Here is a 19274-nt window from a genome sequence, read left to right as displayed (position 1 = left end):
GTAGTGATCGATGGGGTCTGGAGGAGGGAGATGGAAGTGTATGGGCGGGGGGATGGTGGTGCTTGGGAGGGGGTTGGGGATAGGGGTAGCGCCACCTTGGACCGCGTGGGGTGGCAGAGCCGAGCTTTAGTGTATTGGTGACAGTGGTGAGTGATGGTGGTTGTAGTGGTGCTGGTGGTGGCGGCTGACACTTGTGAAAACCACGTACCCTTTTGGACCTGCTAACACAGAGGCCTACCCCAGGAGGCCTAACTCACGCCTACTACCAGACAGTCACTTCTCAATAGTCAGTATCCACTATCACGTTGTCTTCCCTATAGTAATAGTCGACACTGACAGAATAGTAATCTTTACTGAGAAACATTTTACCTCAGAGACCAAGATCTTGCAGTTCTTAAACCTGAAAACAACGCTTGAGAAAAGGGCCCGAAAAAAACAGAACAATATTAAAACGAGATCTCAATAAAGGTTTCCATTCTGCCTTAATCTCTCTTCGTATCAGCTTATGGGTTTCCAAACCTCTTCCCCATTCCAGAAGTGACTTAAAAATCATAATGCCAAGTCCCTGAAGGTCATTACCACATGACAGGCTTAGGAACGCACTGATCCCTTTCAATAAACCATACTGATCCTTTTTTTCAATCTAGAATCGACTTAGATATGCAATGTCGAGCACCAGCGGTGTTTGATCATGTTGTGGACGACCTAGACTCTGCTCAGACACGTATTTGAAGTTACGAATGAAGGTTACTTGCCTTTATACGCAATAATGTTATTGTTGACTTCAAAACAGCTGAAATTAGTAGGATACAGTAAATAATATGTGAAAATGTGTGCGTAAGTACGTAGGATGTTGAATGTTGTTGATAACGAAGTTATATAATATAATATGTGGTTCTTATACAAGGCACGAGTCCTATATGTACAGGGTGTGGTCCCTACACACAGGGTGTAGTCCCTACACACACAGGGTGTGGTCCCTACACACACAGGGTGTGGTCCCTACACACACAGGGTGTGGTCCCTACACATACAGGGTGTGGTCCCTACACACAAGGTGTGGTCCCTACACACACAGGGTGTGGTCCCTACACACATAGGGTGTGGTCCCTACACACAGGGTGTGGTCCCTACACACAGGGTGTGGTCCCTACACACACAGGGTGTGGTCCCTACGCACACAGGGTGTGGTCCATACACACAGGGTGTGGTCCCTACACACACAGGGTGTGGTCCCTACACACACAGGGTGTGGTCCCTACACACAGGGTGTGGTCCCTACACACAGGGTGTGGTCCCTACACACAGGGTGTGTTCCCTACACACACAGGGTGTGGTCCCTACACACACAGGGTGTGGTCCCTACACACAGGGTGTGGTCCCTACACACAGGGTGTGGTCCCTACGCACACAGGGTGTGGTCCCTGCACACACAGGGTGTGGTTCCTACACACACAGGGTGTGTTCCATACACACAGGATGTGTTCCATACACACACACAGGGTGTGGTCCCTACACACACAGGTGTGGTCCCTACACACACACAGGGTGTGGTCCCTGCACACACAGGGTGTGATCCATACACACACAGGGTGTGTTCCCTACACACACACAGGGTGTGGTCCCTACACACACAGAGTGTGGTCCCTACACACACACAGGGTGTGGTCCCTGCACACACAGGGCGTGATCCATACACACACAGGGTGTGATCCCTACACACACAGGGTGTGGTCCCTACACACACAGGGTGTGGTCCCTGCACACACAGGGTGTGATCCATACACACACAGGGACACAGGGTGTGATCCATACACACACGGTGTGTTCCATACACACAGGGTGTGCTCCCTACACACACAGGGTGTGATCCCTACACACACACAGGGTGTGATCCCTACACACACACAGGGTGTGATCCCTACACACACAGAGTGTGGTCCCTGCACACACAGGGTGTGGTCCCTGCACACACAGGGTGTGATCCCTACACACACACAGGGTGTGGTCCCTACACACACAAGGTGTGGTCCCTACACACACAGGGTGTGTTCCCTACACACACACAGGGTGTGTTCCCTACACACACACAGGGTGTGGTCCCTACACACACACAGGGTGTGGTCCCTGCACACACAGGGCGTGATCCATACACACACAGGGTGTGATCCCTACACACACACAGGGTGTGGTCCCTACACACACAGGGTGTGGTCCCTGCACACACAGGGTGTGATCCATACACACACAGGGTGTGATCCCTACACACAGGGTGTGATCCCTACACACACAGGGTGTGGTCCCTACACACACAGGGTGTGATTCCTACACACACACAGGGTGTGGTCCCTGCACACACAGGGTGTGATTCATACACACACGGTGTGTTCCATACACACAGGGTGTGTTTCCTACACACACAGGGTGTGATCCCTACACACACACAGGGTGTGATCCCTACACACACACAGGGTGTGATCCCTACACACACACAGGGTGTGATCCCTACACACACAGGGTGTGGTCCCTACACACACAGGGTGTGGTCCCTGCACACACAGGGTGTGATCCCTACATACACACAGGGTGTGGTCCCTGCACACACAGGGTGTGGTCCCTGCACACACACAGGGTGTGATCCCTACACACACACAGGGTGTGGTCCCTGCGCACAGGGTGTGGTCCATACACACACAAGGTGTGGTCCCTACACACACAGGGTATGTTCCATACACACAGGGTGTGGTCCCTACACACAGAGGGTGTGGTTCCTATTCCCATATACACACTGGGTGTGGTCCTATACTCACTGGGTGTGGTCCTGTACACACACAGATCCCCAACACAAGAGCAGAAGAGTACTGACGCAGGCCTACTGACCTATGTTAGTCAGGTCCTACTAACACTCAACCACTCTCTCTATCGTGCAACTGGCATATATAAGGACATAAGAATGAATGAATATTTCTGTAGGCCTATCGGCCCATGCTAGGGTAGTCTAACTCACCCCTCTCAGAGCCACTCATGTACCTAAGCAAACTTCAAAGCTAAATAAAGTTCTGGCCTCAGTGACGCTACTCGGGACTTTGTACCATCTTTCTACAACTCCACTACCAAACCAGGGCTTTCCCATATGTAATCTAAATATAAAATTATCTAATCTGAATTCAGTGTTGCGAGTCCTGTCTTGACTAGATATTTCCACACGTTGTTTACGTCCCGTACATTTAATTCTGTTTTCCTACTTGTAATGAATGGTTTGAAAAACCGACAAGTTGAACGTTGAGACACTTATGCAGCATATGAGAGTCTTTATTCAGGAAACGTTTCGCCACACAGTGGCTTCATCAGTCCAATACAAAGACGAAGGCGTAAGGAGAGGAGGAGTATGAGGTAATCAGTCCCTCACCCTGGAGTCGATGTGTTCAGTCCATCAATCTTGTAGAATGTACAGCACAGGGCCGTATATAAGCCACGTCTACGGCCCTATGTTGTACATTCTACAAGATTGATGGACTGAACACATCGACTCCAGGCCGAGGGACTGATTACCTCATACTCCTCCTCTCCTTACGCCTTCCTCTTTGTATTGGACTGATGAAGCCACTGCGTGGAGAAACGTTTCCTGAATAAAGATTTTCATATGCTGCATAAGTGTCTCAATTTCCTACTTGTAAATTCCAGTCATGGCTTCCCTAATTCTGCGTCTATTCAGTGTGTAAGTTCCGTGCTTACAACGTACCATCATAGGAAAGGTTTCTAATACATGGGACCAACTTCGTCATCCTCCTCTGTACCTCCCCCAGAGCATTTATATCTGTTCTGTAACATGGGGCTAAAACTTAGGCGCATGATCAGAATGAGGCTGTACCAAAGATACATGAAGTTCAAGTATAAACTTTGAACTTCTATTATTTATATTTCTAGATATGAATCAAAGAATTTTATTAGCGTTATTGAGAAAATTGATGCACTAATGTCAAAGACCTGGGAGTGATCATGTCAGAGGATCTCACCTTCAAGGATCATAACATTGTATCAATCGCATCTACGAGAAAAATGACAGGATGGATAATGAGAACCTTCAAAACTAGGGATGCCAAGGCCATGATGGCACTCTTCAGGTCGCTTGTTCTATCTAGGCTGGAATATTGCTGCACACTAACAGCACCTTTCAAGGCAGGTGAAATTGCTGACCTAGAAAATGTACAGAGAACCTTCAAAGCGCGTATAACTGCGATAAAACACCTCAATTACTGGGAACGTTTGAAGTTCCTGAACCTGTACTCCCTAGAACGCAGGCGAGAGAGATACATGATTATATACACTTGGAAAATCCTAGAGGGACTAGTACCAAACTTGCACACGAAAATCACTCCCTATGAAAGCAAAAGACTCGGCAGACGATGCAACATAACCCCAAAGAAAAGCAGGGGTGAAACTAGCACGATAAGAGACGACACAATAAGTGTCAGGGGCCCAAGACTGTTGAATTGCCTCCCAGCATACATAAGGGGGATTACAAATAGACCTCTGGCTGTCTTCAAGAAGGCACTGGGCAGGTACCTAAAGCCAGTACCTGATCAACCGGGCTGTGGTTCGTACGTCGGGTTGCGTGCGACCAGCAGTAACAGCCTGGTTGATCAGGCCATGGTCCACCATGAGGCGTAGTCACAGACCGGGCCGTGGGGGCGCTGATCCCCGGAACTCCCTCCAGGTAAACTCCAGGTATACTGTTGTCTTGGCTTTAAAATTCTGCTAACCAGGACTCCCAACTCTTTGTCGCATTTATTTTGCACAAAGATTATTTAGCTTATAAGTTTTTAATACTTGACGTGCTGTTGGAGTGTGAGCAAAGTAACATTTATGAAGGGATTCAGGGAAACCGGCAGGCCGGACTTGAGTCCTGGAGATGGGAAGTACAGTGCCTGCACTCTGAAGGAGGGGTGTTAATGTTGCAGTTTAAAAACTGTAGTGTAGAGCACCCTTCTGGCAAGACAGTGATGGAGTGAATGATGGTGAAAGTTTTTCTTTTTCGGGCCACCCTGCCTTGGTGGGAGTCCGCCAGTGTGATAACAAAAAAAAAAAAAAATAAGTGTCACAGATGTTTACTTGACCTAAGATCAAAACTTGACATTTGTCTGTATTGAACTACTGTGTAGTGACTCTTGTAGCTGTGTAGTGACTCTTGTAGCTGTGTAGTGACTCTTTTAGCTGTGTAGTGACTCTTTTAGCTGTGTAGTGACTCTTGCTGTGTAGTGACTCTTGTAGCTGTGTAGTGACTCTTGAAGCTGTGTAGTGACTCTTGTAGCTGTGTAGTGACTCTTGTAGCTGTGTAGTGACTCTTGTAGCTGTGTAGTGACTCTTGTAGCTGTGTAGTGACTCTTGTAGCTGTGTAGTGACTCTTGTAGCTGTGTAGTGACTCTTGTAGCTGTGTAGTGACTCTTGTAGCTGTGTAGTGACTCTTGTAGCTGTGTAGTGACTCTTGAAGCTGTGTAGTGACTCTTGAAGCTGTGTAGTGACTCTTGTAGCTGTGTAGTGACTCTTGTAGCTGTGTAGTGACTCTTGTAGCTGTGTAGTGACTCTTGTAGCTGTGTAGTGACTCTTGTAGCTGTGTAGTGATTCTTGTAGCTGTGTAGTGACTCTAGTAGCTGTGTAGTGACTCTAGTAGCTGTGTAGTGACTCTAGTAGCTGTGTAGTGACTCTAGTAGCTGTGTAGTGACTCTTGTAGCTGTGTAGTGACTCTTGTAGCTGTGTAGTGACTCTTGTAGCTGTGTAGTGACTCTTTTAGCTGTGTAGTGACTCTTGTAGCTGTGTAGTGACTCTTGTAGCTGTGTAGTGACTTGTAGCTGTGTAGTGACTTGTAGCTGTGTAGTGACTCTTGTACCTGTGTAGTGACTCTTTTAGCTGTGTAGTGACTCTTGTAGCTGTGTAGTGACTCTTGTAGCTGTGTAGTGACTCTTGTAGCTGTGTAGTGACTCTTGTAGCTGTGTAGTGACTCTTGTAGCTGTGTAGTGACTCTTGTAGCTGTGTAGTGACTCTAGTAGCTGTGTAGTGACTCTAGTAGCTGTGTAGTGACTCTAGTAGCTGTGTAGTGACTCTAGTAGCTGTGTAGTGACTCTTGTAGCTGTGTAGTGACTCTTGTAGCTGTGTAGTGACTCTTGTAGCTGTGTAGTGACTCTTGTAGCTGTGTAGTGACTCTTGTAGCTGTGTAGTGACTCTTTTAGCTGTGTAGTGACTCTTTTAGGTGTAGTGACTCTTGTAGCTGTGTAGTGACTTGTAGCTGTGTAGTGACTTGTAGCTGTGTAGTGACTTGTAGCTGTGTAGTGACTCTTGTAGCTGTGTAGTGACTCTTGAAGCTGTGTAGTGACTCTTGTAGCTGTGTAGTGACTCTTGTAGCTGTGTAGTGACTCTTGTAGCTGTGTAGTGACCCTTGTAGCTGTGTAGTGACTCTTGTAGCTGTGTAGTGACTCTTGTAGCTGTGTAGTGACTCTTGTAGCTGTGTAGTGACTCTTGTAGCTGTGTAGTGACTGTGTAGTGACTCTTGTAGCTGTGTAGTGACTCTTGTAGCTGTGTAGTGACTCTTGTAGCTGTGTAGTGACTCTAGTAGCTGTGTAGTGACTCTAGTAGCTGTGTAGTGACTCTTGTAGCTGTGTAGTGACTCTTGTAGCTGTGAAGTGACTCTTGTAGCTGTGTAGTGACTCTTGTAGCTGTGTAGTGACTCTTGTAGCTGTGTAGTGACTCTTTTAGCTGTGTAGTGACTCTTGTAGCTGTGTAGTGACTCTTGTAGCTGTGTAGTGACTTGTAGCTGTGTAGTGACTTGTAGCTGTGTAGTGACTTGTAGCTGTGTAGTGACTCTTGTAGCTGTGTAGTGACTCTTGAAGCTGTGTAGTGACTCTTGTAGCTGTGTAGTGACTCTTGTAGCTGTGTAGTGACTCTTGTAGCAGTGTAGTGACTCTTGAGCTGTGTAGTGACTGTAGTAGTGACTCTTGTAGCTGTGTAGTGACTCTTGTAGCTGTGTAGTGACTCTTGTAGCTGTGTAGTGACTCTTGTAGCTGTGTAGTGACTCTTGTGTGTAGTGACTCTTGTAGCTGTGTAGTGACTTGTAGCTGTGTAGTGACTCTTGTAGCTGTGTAGTGACTCTTGAAGCTGTGTAGTGACTCTTGAAGCTGTGTAGTGACTCTTGTAGCTGTGTAGTGACTCTTGTAGCTGTGTAGTGACTCTTGTAGCTGTGTAGTGACTCTTGTAGCTGTGTAGTGACTTGTAGCTGTGTAGTGACTCTTGTAGCTGTGTAGTGACTTGTAGCTGTGTAGTGACTCTTGTAGCTGTGTAGTGACTTGAAGCTGTGTAGTGACTCTTGTAGCTGTGTAGTGACTCTTGAAGCTGTGTAGTGACTCTTGTAGCTGTGTAGTGACTCTTGTAGCTGTGTAGTGACTCTTGTAGCTGTGTAGTGACTCTTGAAGCTGTGTAGTGACTTGTAGCTGTGTAGTGACTCTTGTAGCTGTGTAGTGACTCTTGTAGCTGTGTAGTGACTCTTGAAGCTGTGTAGTGACTTGTAGCTGTGTAGTGACTCTTGTAGCTGTGTAGTGACTCTTGTAGCTGTGTAGTGACTCTTGTAGCTGTGTAGTGACTCTTGTAGCTGTGTAGTGACTCTTGAAGCTGTGTAGTGACTTGTAGCTGTGTAGTGACTCTTGTAGCTGTGTAGTGACTCTTGTAGCTGTGTAGTGACTTGTAGCTGTGTAGTGACTCTTGTAGCTGTGTAGTGACTCTTGTAGCTGTGTAGTGACTCTTGTAGCTGTGTAGTGACTCTTGTAGCTGTGTAGTGACTCTTGTAGCTGTGTAGTGACTCTTGTAGCTGTGTAGTGACTCTTGAAGCTGTGTAGTGACTCTTGTAGCTGTGTAGTGACTCTTGTAGCTGTGTAGTGACTCTTGTAGCTGTGTAGTGACTTGTAGCTGTGTAGTGACTCTTGTAGCTGTGTAGTGACTCTTGAAGCACTGTAGTGACGCTTGTAGCACTGTAGTTACTCTTGTAGCTCTGTAGTTACTCTTGTAGCACTGTACTTACTCTTGTAGCTCTGTAGTTAGTCTTGTAGTACTGTAGTGACTCTTGTAGCACTGTAGTTACTCTTGTAGCACTGTAGTTACTCTTGTAGCACTGTAGTTACTCTTGTAGCACTGTAGTTACTCTTGTAGCTCTGTAGTGACTCTTGTAGTACTGTAGTTACTCTTGTAGCTCTGTAGTTACTCTTGTAGCACTGTAGTGACTCTTGTAGCACTGTAGTTACTCTTGTAGCTCTGTAGTTACTCTTGTAGCTCTGTAGTTACTCTTGTAGCACTGTAGTGACTCTTGTAGCTCTGTAGTTACTCTTGTAGCACTGTAGTTACTCTTGTAGCACTGTAGTTACTCTTGTAGCTCTGTAGTTACTCTTGTAGCACTGTAGTTACTCTTGTAGCACTGTAGTTACTCTTGTAGCACTGTAGTTACTCTTGTAGCTCTGTAGTGACTCTTGTAGCACTGTAGTTACTCTTGTAGCACTGTAGTTACTCTTGTAGCTCTGTAGTGACTCTTGTAGCACTGTAGTTACTCTTGTAGCACTGTAGTTACTCTTGTAGCACTGTAGTTACTCTTGTAGCTCTGTAGTTACTCTTGTAGCTCTGTAGTTACTCTTGTAGCTCTGTAGTTACTCTTGTAGCTCTCTTGTAGCACTTACTCTTGTAGCTCTGTAGCTCTTGTAGCTCTGTAGTTACTTAGTCTAGCACTGTAGTGACTCTTGTAGCACTGTAGTTACTGTAGCACTTAGTTACTCTTGTAGCACTGTAGTTACTCTTGTAGCACTGTAGTTACTCTTGTAGCTCTCTTGTAGCACTGTAGTTACTCTTGTAGCTCTGTAGTTACTCTTGTAGCACTGTAGTGACTCTTGTAGCACTGTAGTTACTCTTGGACTCTTGTAGCACTGTAGTTACTCTTGTAGCACTTAGTAGCACTGTAGTTACTCTTGTAGCACTGTAGTTACTCTTGTAGCACTGCAGTTACTATTGTAGCTCTGTAGTGACTCTTGTAGCACTGTAGTTACTCTTGTAGCTCTGTAGTTACTCTTGTAGCACTGTAGTGACTCTTGTAGCACTGTAGGGACTCTTGTAGCACTGTAGTTACTCTTGTAGCACTGTAGTTACTCTTGTAGCACTGTAGTTACTCTTGTAGCACTGCAGTTACTATTGTAGCTCTGTAGTTACTCTTGTAGCACTGTAGTTACTCTTGTAGCACTGTAGTTACTCTTGTAGCTCTGTAGTTACTCTTGTAGCTCTGTAGTTACTCTTGTAGCTCTGTAGTTACTCTTGTAGCTCTGTAGTTACTCTTGTAGCTCTGTAGTTACTCTTGTAGCTCTGTAGTTACTCTTGTAGCTCTGTAGTTACTCTTGTAGCACTGTAGTTACTCTTGTAGCACTGTAGTTACTCTTGTAGCACTGTAGTTACTCTTGTAGCACTGTAGTGACTCTTGTAGCTCTGTAGTTACTCTTGTAGCTCTGTAGTTACTCTTGTAGCTCTGTAGTTACTCTTGTAGCACTGTAGTTACTCTTGTAGCACTGTAGTTACTCTTGTAGCACTGTAGTGACTCTTGTAGCACTGTAGTTACTCTTGTAGCACTGTAGTGACTCTTGTAGCACTGTAGTGACTCTTGTAGCACTGTAGTTACTCTTGTAGCTCTGTAGTTACTCTTGTAGCTCTGTAGTTACTCTTGTAGCTCTGTAGTTACTCTTGTAGCACTGTAGTTACTCTTGTAGCTCTGTAGTTACTCTTGTAGCTCTGTAGTTACTCTTGTAGCACTGTAGTTACTCTTGTAGCACTGTACTTACTCTTGTAGCACTGTAGTTACTCTTGTAGCACTGTAGTGACTCTTGTAGCTCTGTAGTTACTTTTGTAGCTCTGTAGTTACTCTTGTAGCACTGTAGTTACTCTTGTAGCACTGTAGTTACTCTTGTAGCACTGTAGTTACTCTTGTAGCACTGTAGTGACTCTTGTAGCACTGTAGTGACTCTTGTAGCTCTGTAGTTACTCTTGTAGCTCTGTAGTTACTCTTGTAGCACTGTAGTTACTCTTGTAGCACTGTAGTTACTCTTGTAGCACTGTAGTTACTCTTGTAGCTCTGTAGTTACTCTTGTAGCTCTGTAGTTACTCTTGTAGCACTGTAGTTACTCTTGTAGCACTGTAGTTACTCTTGTAGCACTGTAGTGACTCTTGTAGCACTGTAGTGACTCTTGTAGCTCTGTAGTTACTCTTGTAGCTCTGTAGTTACTCTTGTAGCTCTGTAGTTACTCTTGTAGCTCTGTAGTTACTCTTGTAGCACTGTAGTTACTCTTGTAGCACTGTAGTTACTCTTGTAGCACTGTAGTTACTCTTGTAGCACTGTAGTTACTCTTGTAGCACTGTAGTTACTCTTGTAGCTCTGTAGTTACTCTTGTAGCACTGTAGTTACTCTTGTAGCACTGTAGTGACTCTTGTAGCTCTGTAGTTACTCTTGTAGCTCTGTAGTTACTCTTGTAGCACTGTAGTTACTCTTGTAGCACTGTAGTTACTCTTGTAGCACTGTAGTTACTCTTGTAGCACTGTAGTTACTCTTGTAGCTCTGTAGTTACTCTTGTAGCACTGTAGTGTCTCTTGTAGCACTGTAGTTACTCTTGTAGCTCTGTAGTTACTCTTGTAGCACTGTAGTTACTCTTGTAGCACTGTAGTTACTCTTGTAGCTCTGTAGTTACTCTTGTAGCTCTGTAGTTACTCTTGTAGCACTGTAGTTACTCTTGTAGCACTGTAGTTACTCTTGTAGCACTGTAGTTACTCTTGTAGCTCTGTAGTTACTCTTGTAGCACTGTACTGACTCCTGGGAAATTATATGACAACCTAATTTAGTTACTGATATTACTGTTTCTTCCCTGATGTATCTCACTGATGTATTTCTTCCCTGATGTATCTCACTGATGTATTTCTTCCCTGATGTATCTCACTGATGTATTTCTTCCCTGATGTATCTCACTGATGTATTTCTTCCCTGATGTATCTCACTGATGTATTTCTTCCCTGATGTATCTCACTGATGTATTTCTTCCCTGATGTATCTCACTGATGTATTTCTTCCCTGATGTATCTCACTGATGTATTTCTTCCCTGATGTATCTCACTGATGTATTTCTTCCCTGATGTATCTCACTGATGTATTTCTTCCCTGATGTATCTCACTGATGTATTTCTTCCCTGATGTATCTCACTGATGTATTTCTTCCCTGATGTATCTCACAGATGTATTTCTTCCCTGATGTATCTCACAGATGTATTTCTTCCCTGATGTATCTCACTGATGTATTTCTTCCCTGATGTATCTAACAGATGTATTCACAGATGTATTTCTTCCCTGATGTATTTCTTCCCTGATGTATCTCACAGATGTATTTCTTCCCTGATGTATCTCACAGATGTATTTCTTCCCTGATGTATCTCACAGATGTATTTCTTCCCTGATGTATCTCACAGATATATTTCTTCCCTGATGTATCTCACAGATATATTTCTTCCCTGATGTATCTCACAGATATATTTCTTCCCTGATGTATCTCACTGATGTATTTCTTCCCTGATGTATCTCACAGATGTATTTCTTCCCTGATGTATCTCACAGATGTATTTCTTCCCTGATGTATCTCACAGATGTACTTCTTCCCTGATGTATCTCACAGATGTATTTCTTCCCTGATGTATCTCACAGATATATTTCTTCCCTGATGTATCTCACAGATATATTTCTTCCCTGATGTATCTCACAGATATATTTCTTCCCTGATGTATCTCACAGATGTATTTCTTCCCTGATGTATCTCACTGATGTATTTCTTCCCTGATGTATCTCACAGATGTATTTCTTCCCTGATGTATCTCACAGATGTATTTCTTCCCTGATGTATCTCACAGATATATTTCTTCCCTGATGTATCTCACAGATGTATTTCTTCCCTGATGTATCTCACTGATGTATTTCTTCCCTGATGTATCTCACTGATGTATTTCTTCCCTGATGTATCTCACTGATGTATTTCTTCCCTGATGTATCTCACTGATGTATTTCTTCCCTGATGTATCTCACTGATGTATTTCTTCCCTGATGTATCTCACTGATGTATTTCTTCCCTGATGTATCTCACTGATGTATTTCTTCCCTGATGTATCTCACAGATGTATTTCTTCCCTGATGTATCTCACAGATGTATTTCTTCCCTGATGTATCTCACTGATGTATTTCTTCCCTGATGTATCTAACAGATGTATTTCTTCCCTGATGTATCTCACTGATGTATTTCTTCCCTGATGTATCTCACAGATGTATTTCTTCCCTGATGTATCTCACTGATGTATTTCTTCCCTGATGTATCTCACTGATGTATTTCTTCCCTGATGTATCTCACTGATGTATTTCTTCCCTGATGTATCTCACTGATGTATTTCTTCCCTGATGTATCTCACTGATGTATTTCTTCCCTGATGTATCTCACTGATGTATTTCTTCCCTGATGTATCTCACTGATGTATTTCTTCCCTGATGTATCTCACTGATGTATTTCTTCCCTGATGTATCTCACTGATGTATTTCTTCCCTGATGTATCTCACAGATGTATTTCTTCCCTGATGTATCTCACAGATGTATTTCTTCCCTGATGTATCTCACTGATGTATTTCTTCCCTGATGTATCTAACAGATGTATTTCTTCCCTGATGTATTTCTTCCCTGATGTATCTCACAGATGTATTTCTTCCCTGATGTATCTCACAGATGTATTTCTTCCCTGATGTATCTCACAGATGTATTTCTTCCCTGATGTATCTCACAGATATATTTCTTCCCTGATGTATCTCACAGATATATTTCTTCCCTGATGTATCTCACAGATATATTTCTTCCCTGATGTATCTCACTGATGTATTTCTTCCCTGATGTATCTCACAGATGTATTTCTTCCCTGATGTATCTCACAGATGTATTTCTTCCCTGATGTATCTCACAGATGTACTTCTTCCCTGATGTATCTCACAGATGTATTTCTTCCCTGATGTATCTCACAGATATATTTCTTCCCTGATGTATCTCACAGATATATTTCTTCCCTGATGTATCTCACAGATATATTTCTTCCCTGATGTATCTCACAGATGTATTTCTTCCCTGATGTATCTCACTGATGTATTTCTTCCCTGATGTATCTCACAGATGTATTTCTTCCCTGATGTATCTCACTGATGTATTTCTTCCCTGATGTATCTCACAGATGTATTTCTTCCCTGATGTATCTCACAGATGTATTTCTTCCCTGATGTATCTCACAGATATATTTCTTCCCTGATGTATCTCACAGATGTATTTCTTCCCTGATGTATCTCACAGATGTAGACTGTTAATAACAGTACTGACTGCAGTAACTGGCCACTTGTAATAGGTTCCATATTATGGTTTCTCCAGATTTTATGCAACCTATGTTGCCTGTGAGACGCCGCCTCCACCCACCAGACTCCTCATGTATTAGTCTCGTGAGAAATTACTGCCTTCGTGACCCTGTGTTAGACTAGACCTCCAAGTTACTGGCCTGATCGACCAGGCTGTTCATGCTGGCTGCACACTGTCTTATGCATCACAGCCTGGCTGATTAGGAATTGACTTTGTGAACTTGTGTTCCTTCTTGAAGACAGCCAGAGATTTGAGGATAATTTCCCTTATAATGAAGGGAGGTAACTGATAAGTTGGTAAGGATGGTGGTACTGCAGTCATCATACATAACTCTGTATTCTTTATCCTGGTCTATAATAGGAGGCCTGGTCAGACCGGGCCGCGGGGGCGTTGACCCCCGGAACTCTCTCCAGGTATAACCTTATATACCTTAATGTTAGTAAATCTTCAAGGTAAGATCGTCCTTTGTACAACCATGATGAGAGGTGTTCAAATTATATCTCTCACTGTTACTTTATATTACATCAGCAGTTACTGAATCCGTCAACTTTCCCACAATTGAGGTTACGATTATTTTTTATTGGTCTGTGATACGATGCTAAGCACCTATTATCTCCCGCTACGTAAATGGGCAGAACAGTTGCCATTTTCACCTTTCCTGTATGATACCTGTCTCCAGTGACCTGTTGCAGGGACTAGCTAATAGTCTGCTAAATTCCTCCTTAAATTCCTTAATAACTCCTTAATAACAGTGACTTGTTTGATATCATTCCATCACATTGTCTGAGGATCCTGTCACTAGTGACTTTGATCTTAAATAATTTCTCTTCCTCTATATAATTACTGACTTCTGAGATTGCGTTTGTATCGTCTTGTGTAAAGACGAGAGAGAGGTGTTGAAAATGGTACATCTTGCTGCCACTAACAGTAACCTTGTCAGAGTTACAGCCAAGTGCGCTACCTTTTTTTCCTCAGATCTTATTCCTATATATATGAAACCCTTTCAGTTGGTCTTTGATTCATTTACAATTTTAATTTAATGTTCTTGTAGGGTTTTCCTTATTTTTTTTCTAACATCTCGGTTACATTGAAAATATTGGCTAATAATTTGACTGTCTCTTCTGATTCACCTCTAAATTTCTTTCTTCACTGCCATGTCATATTTTCGTGTAATGTTCATCCATTTAGGGTTATTCTTGCTTGATATAGTTTTATATACATCAGCACTTCTGATTGGCTCGGCTGGCACAGTATACTCCTCATACTGGTATACTCCTCTTCTGGTGGCCTGGTGGTTAACGCTCTCGCTTCACACGGTGAGGGCCTGGGTTCGATTCCCAGCCAGAGTAGAAACATTGGACGTGTTTCTTTCCACCTGTTGTCGTTATCCTGAGCTGCTAACTCTTCCCTGGGTTATCCTGAGCTGCTAACTGTTCCCTGGGTTATCCTGAGCTGCTAACTGTTCCCTGGGTTATCCTGAGCTGCTAACTGTTCCCTGGGTTATCCTGAGCTGCTAACTGGTCCCTGGGTTATCCTGAGCTGCTAACTGTTCCCTGGGTTATCCTGAGCTGCTAACTGTTCCCTGGGTTATCCTGAGCTGCTAACTGTTCCCTGGGTTATCCTAACTGTTCCCTGGGTTATCCTGAGCTGCTAACTGTTCCCTGGGTTATCCTGAGCTGCTAACTGTTCCCTGGGTTATCCTGAGCTGCTAACTGTTCCCTGGGTTATCCTGAGCTGCTAACTGTTCCCTGGGTTATCCTGAGCTGCTAACTGTTCCCTGGGTTATCCTGAGCTGCTAACTGTTCCCTGGGTTATCCTGAGCTGCTAACTGTTCCCTGGGTTATCCTGAGCTGCTAACTGTTCCCTGGGTTATCCTGAGCTGCTAACTGTTCCCTGGGTTATCCTGAGCTGCTAACTGTTCCCTGGGTTATCCTGAGCTGCTAACTGTTCCCTGGGTTATCCTGAGCTGCTAGCTGCTGAGCTGCTAACTGTTCCCTGGGTTATCCTGAGCTGCTAACTGTTCCCTGGGTTATCCTGAGCTGCTAACTGTTCCCTGGGTTATCCTGAGCTGCTAACTGTTCCCTGGGTTATCCTGAGCTGCTAACTGTTCCCTGGGTTATCCTGAGCTGCTAACTGTTCGCTGATCCTGAGCTGCTAACTGTTCCCTGGGTTATCCTGAGCTGCTAACTGTTCCCTGGGTTATCCTGAGCTGCTAACTGTTCCCTGGGTTATCCTGAGCTGCTAACTGTTCCCTGGGTTATCCTGAGCTGCTAACTGTTATCCCTGGGTTATCCTGAGCTGCTAACTGTTCCCTGGGTTATCCTGAGCTGCTAACTGTTCCCTGGGTTATCCTGAGCTGCTAACTGTTCCCTGGGTTATTCTGAGCTGCTAACTGTTCCCTGGGTTATCCGGAGCTGCTAACTGTTCCCTGGGTTATCCTGAGCTGCTAACTGGGGGTTATCCTGAGCTGCTAACTGTTCCCTGGGTTATCCTGAGCTGCTAACTGTTCCCTGGGTTATCCTGAGCTCCTAACTGTTCCCTGGGTTATCCTGAGCTGCTGAGCTGCTACTGTTCCCTGGGTTATCCTGAGCTGCTAACTGTTCCCTGGGTTATCCTGAGCTGCTAACTGTTCCCTGGGTTATCCTGAGCTGCTAACTGTTCCCTGGGTTATCCTGAGCTGCTAACTGTTCCCTGGGTTATCCTGAGCTGCTAACTGCCCTGGGAGCTGCTAACTGTTCCCTGGGTTAAACTGTTCCCTGGGTTATCCTGAGCTGCTAACTGTTCCCTGGGTTATCCTGAGCTGCTAACTGTTCCCTGGGTTATCCTGAGCTGCTAACTGTTCCCTGGGTTATCCTGAGCTGCTAACTGTTCCCTGGGTTATCCTGAGCTGCTAACTGTTCCCTGGGTTATCCTGAGCTGCTAACTGTTCCCTGGGTTATCCTGAGCTGCTAACTGTTCCCTGGGTTATCCTGAGCTGCTAACTGTTCCCTGGGTTATCCTGAGCTGCTAACTGTTCCCTGGGTTATCCTGAGCTGCTAACTGTTCCCTGGGTTATCCTGAGCTGCTAACTGTTCCCTGGGTTATCCTGAGCTGCTAACTGTTCCCTGGGTTATCCTGAGCTGCTAACTGTTCCCTGGGTTATCCTGAGCTGCTAACTGTTCCCTGGGTTATCCTGAGCTGCTAACTGTTCCCTGGGTTATCCTGAGCTGCTAACTGTTCCCTGGGTTATCCTGAGCTGCTAACTGTTCCCTGGGTTATCCTGAGCTGCTAACTGTTCCCTGGGTTATCCTGAGCTGCTAACTGTTCCCTGGGTTATCCTGAGCTGCTAACTGTTCCCTGGGTTATCCTGAGCTGCTAACTGTTCCCTGGGTTATCCTGAGCTAACCCTTCCCTGGGTTATCCTGAGCTGCTAACTGTTCCCTGGGTTATCCTGAGCTGCTAACTGTTCCCTGGGTTATCCTGAGCTGCTAACTGTTCCCTGGGTTATCCTGAGCTGCTAACTGTTCCCTGGGTTATCCTGAGCTGCTAACTGTTCCCTGGGTTATCCTGAGCTGCTAACTGTTCCCTGGGTTATCCTGAGCTGCTAACTGTTCCCTGGGTTATCCTGAGCTGCTAACTGTTCCCTGGGTTATCCTGAGCTGCTAACTGTTCCCTGGGTTATCCTGAGCTGATAACTCTTTCTCTGGGTTATCCTGAGCTGCTAACTGTTCCCTGGGTTATCCTGAGCTGCTAACCCTTCCCTGGGTTATCCTGAGCTGCTAACTGTTCCCTGGGTTATCCTGAGCTGCTAACTGTTCCCTGGGTTATCCTGAGCTGCTAACTGTTCCCTGGGTTATCCTGAGCTGCTAACCCTTCCCTGGGTTATCCTGAGCTGCTAACTGTTCCCTGGGTTATTCTGAGCTGCTAACTGTTCCCTGGGTTATCCTGAGCTGCTAACTCTTCCCTGGGTTATCCTGAGCTGCTAACTGTTCCCTGGGTTATCCTGAGCTGCTAACCCTTCCCTGGGTTATCCTGAGCTGCTCTTTCCTGGGTTATCCTGAGCTCCAAACCCTCCCTGGGTTATCCTGAGCTGCTAACTGTTCCCTGGGTTATCCTGAGCTGCTAACCCTTCCCTGGGTTATCCTGAGCTGCTAACCCTTCCCTGGGTTATCCTGAGCTGCTAACCCTTCCCTGGGTTATCCTGAGCTGCTAACTCTTCCCTGGGTTATCCTGAGCTGCTAACTCTTTCCTGGGTTATCCTGAGCTGCTAACTCTTCCCTGGGTTATTCTGAGCTGCTAACTGTTCCCTGGGTTATCCTGAGCTGCTAACTCTTCCCTGGGTTATCCTGAGCTGCTAACTCTTCCCTGGGTTATCCTGAGCTGCTAACTCTTCCCTGGGTTATCCTGAGCTGCTAACTCTTTCCTGGGTTATCCTGAGCTGCTAACTCTTCCCTGGGTTATTCTGAGCTGCTAACTCTTCCCTGGGTTATCCTGAGCTGCTAACTCTTCCCTGGGTTATCCTGAGCTGCTAACTCTTTCCTGGGTTATCCTGAGCTCCAAACCCTCCCTGGGTTATCCTGAGCTGCTAACTCTTCCCTGGGTTATCCTGAACTGCTAACTCTTTCTTGGGTTATCCTGAGCTGCTAACCCTTCCCTGGGTTATCCTGAGCTCCTAACTCTTCCCTGGGTTATTCTGAGCTGCTAACTCTTCCCTGGGTTATCCTGAGCTGCTCTTTCCTGGGTTATCCTGAACTGCTAACTCTTTCTTGGGTTATCCTGAGCTGCTAACCCTTCCCTGGGTTATCCTGAGCTGCTAACTCTTCCCTGGGTTATCCTGAGCTGCTAACTCTTCCCTGGGTTATCCTGAGCTGCTAACTCTTTCCTGGGTTATCCTGAGCTCCTAACTCTTCCCTGGGTTATTCTGAGCTGCTAACTCTTCCCTGGGTTATCCTGAGCTGCTCTTTCCTGGGTTATCCTGAGCTCCAAACCCTCCCTGGGTTATCCTGAGCTGCTAACTCTTCCCTGGGTTATCCTGAACTGCTAACTCTTTCTCCTAACTCTTCCCTGGGTTATCTGAGCTGCTAACTGTTCCCTGGTTGTTATCCTGAGCTGCTGACTCTTCCCTGGGTTATCCTGAGCTGCTAACTTCCCTTCCCTGGGTTATCCTGAGCTGCTAACTCTTCCCTGGGTTATCCTGAGCTGCTAACTCTTCCCTGGGTTATCCCTGGGTTATCCTGAGCTGCTAACTCTTTCCTGGGTTATCCTTCTTCCCTGGGTTATCCTGAGCTCCTAACTCTTCCCTGGGTTATTCTGAGCTGCTAACTCTTTCCTGGGTTATCCTGAGCTCCTAACTCTTCCCTGGGTTATCCTGAGCTGCTAACTCTTCCCTGGGTTATCCTGAGCTGCTCTTTCCTGGGTTATCCTGAGCTCCAAACCCTCCCTGGGTTATCCTGAGCTCCTAACTCTTCCCTGGGTTATTCTGAGCTGCTAACTCTTCCCTGGGTTATCCTGAGCTGCTCTTTCCTGGGTTATCCTGAGCTCTTTATCTGAGCTGGGTTATCCTGAGCTGCTAACCCTTCCCTGGGTTATCCTGAGCTGCTAACTCTTCCCTGGGTTATCCTGAACTGCTAACTCTTTCTTGGGTTATCCTGAGCTAACCCTTCCCTGGGTTATCCTGAGCTGCTAACCCTCCCTGGGTTATCCTGAGCTGCTAACCCTCCCTGGGTTAAAAATCCTAACAAATCCCATCAAATGTGCAGTACTGGAGTAGCTCTATTACTCAAAGGTTTCGTCTGCACAACCGGTTTCGAC

At 45.4% G+C, this 19274-nt stretch overlaps 1 protein-coding gene across 13 annotated transcripts in view; it reads left to right on the top strand.

The window, feature by feature from the left end:
• Window positions 1–19274, top strand: part of LOC128689486 (GAS2-like protein 3) — a 1113234-nt gene that overhangs the window by 277793 nt on the left and 816167 nt on the right. For 12 of the 13 annotated variants that reach the window (XR_008407186.1, XR_008407185.1, XM_053777835.1 and 9 more), the window contains exon 1: window positions 123–286. The exons of the other annotated variant lie outside the window; for it this stretch is intronic. The gene's annotated coding sequence lies outside the window, so the exon portion shown is untranslated. Of the gene's footprint in view, window positions 1–122; window positions 287–19274 lie in introns of those variants that run through there. 13 annotated transcript variants of the gene reach the window in all.

The sequence above is a fragment of the Cherax quadricarinatus genome, chromosome 18, assembly GCF_038502225.1.
Source record: "Cherax quadricarinatus isolate ZL_2023a chromosome 18, ASM3850222v1, whole genome shotgun sequence".
Taxonomy (NCBI): Eukaryota; Metazoa; Arthropoda; class Malacostraca; order Decapoda; family Parastacidae; genus Cherax; species Cherax quadricarinatus.
The sequence above is the reverse complement of the archived record's forward strand: the minus strand, read 5'-3'. Positions and strand labels throughout refer to the sequence as shown.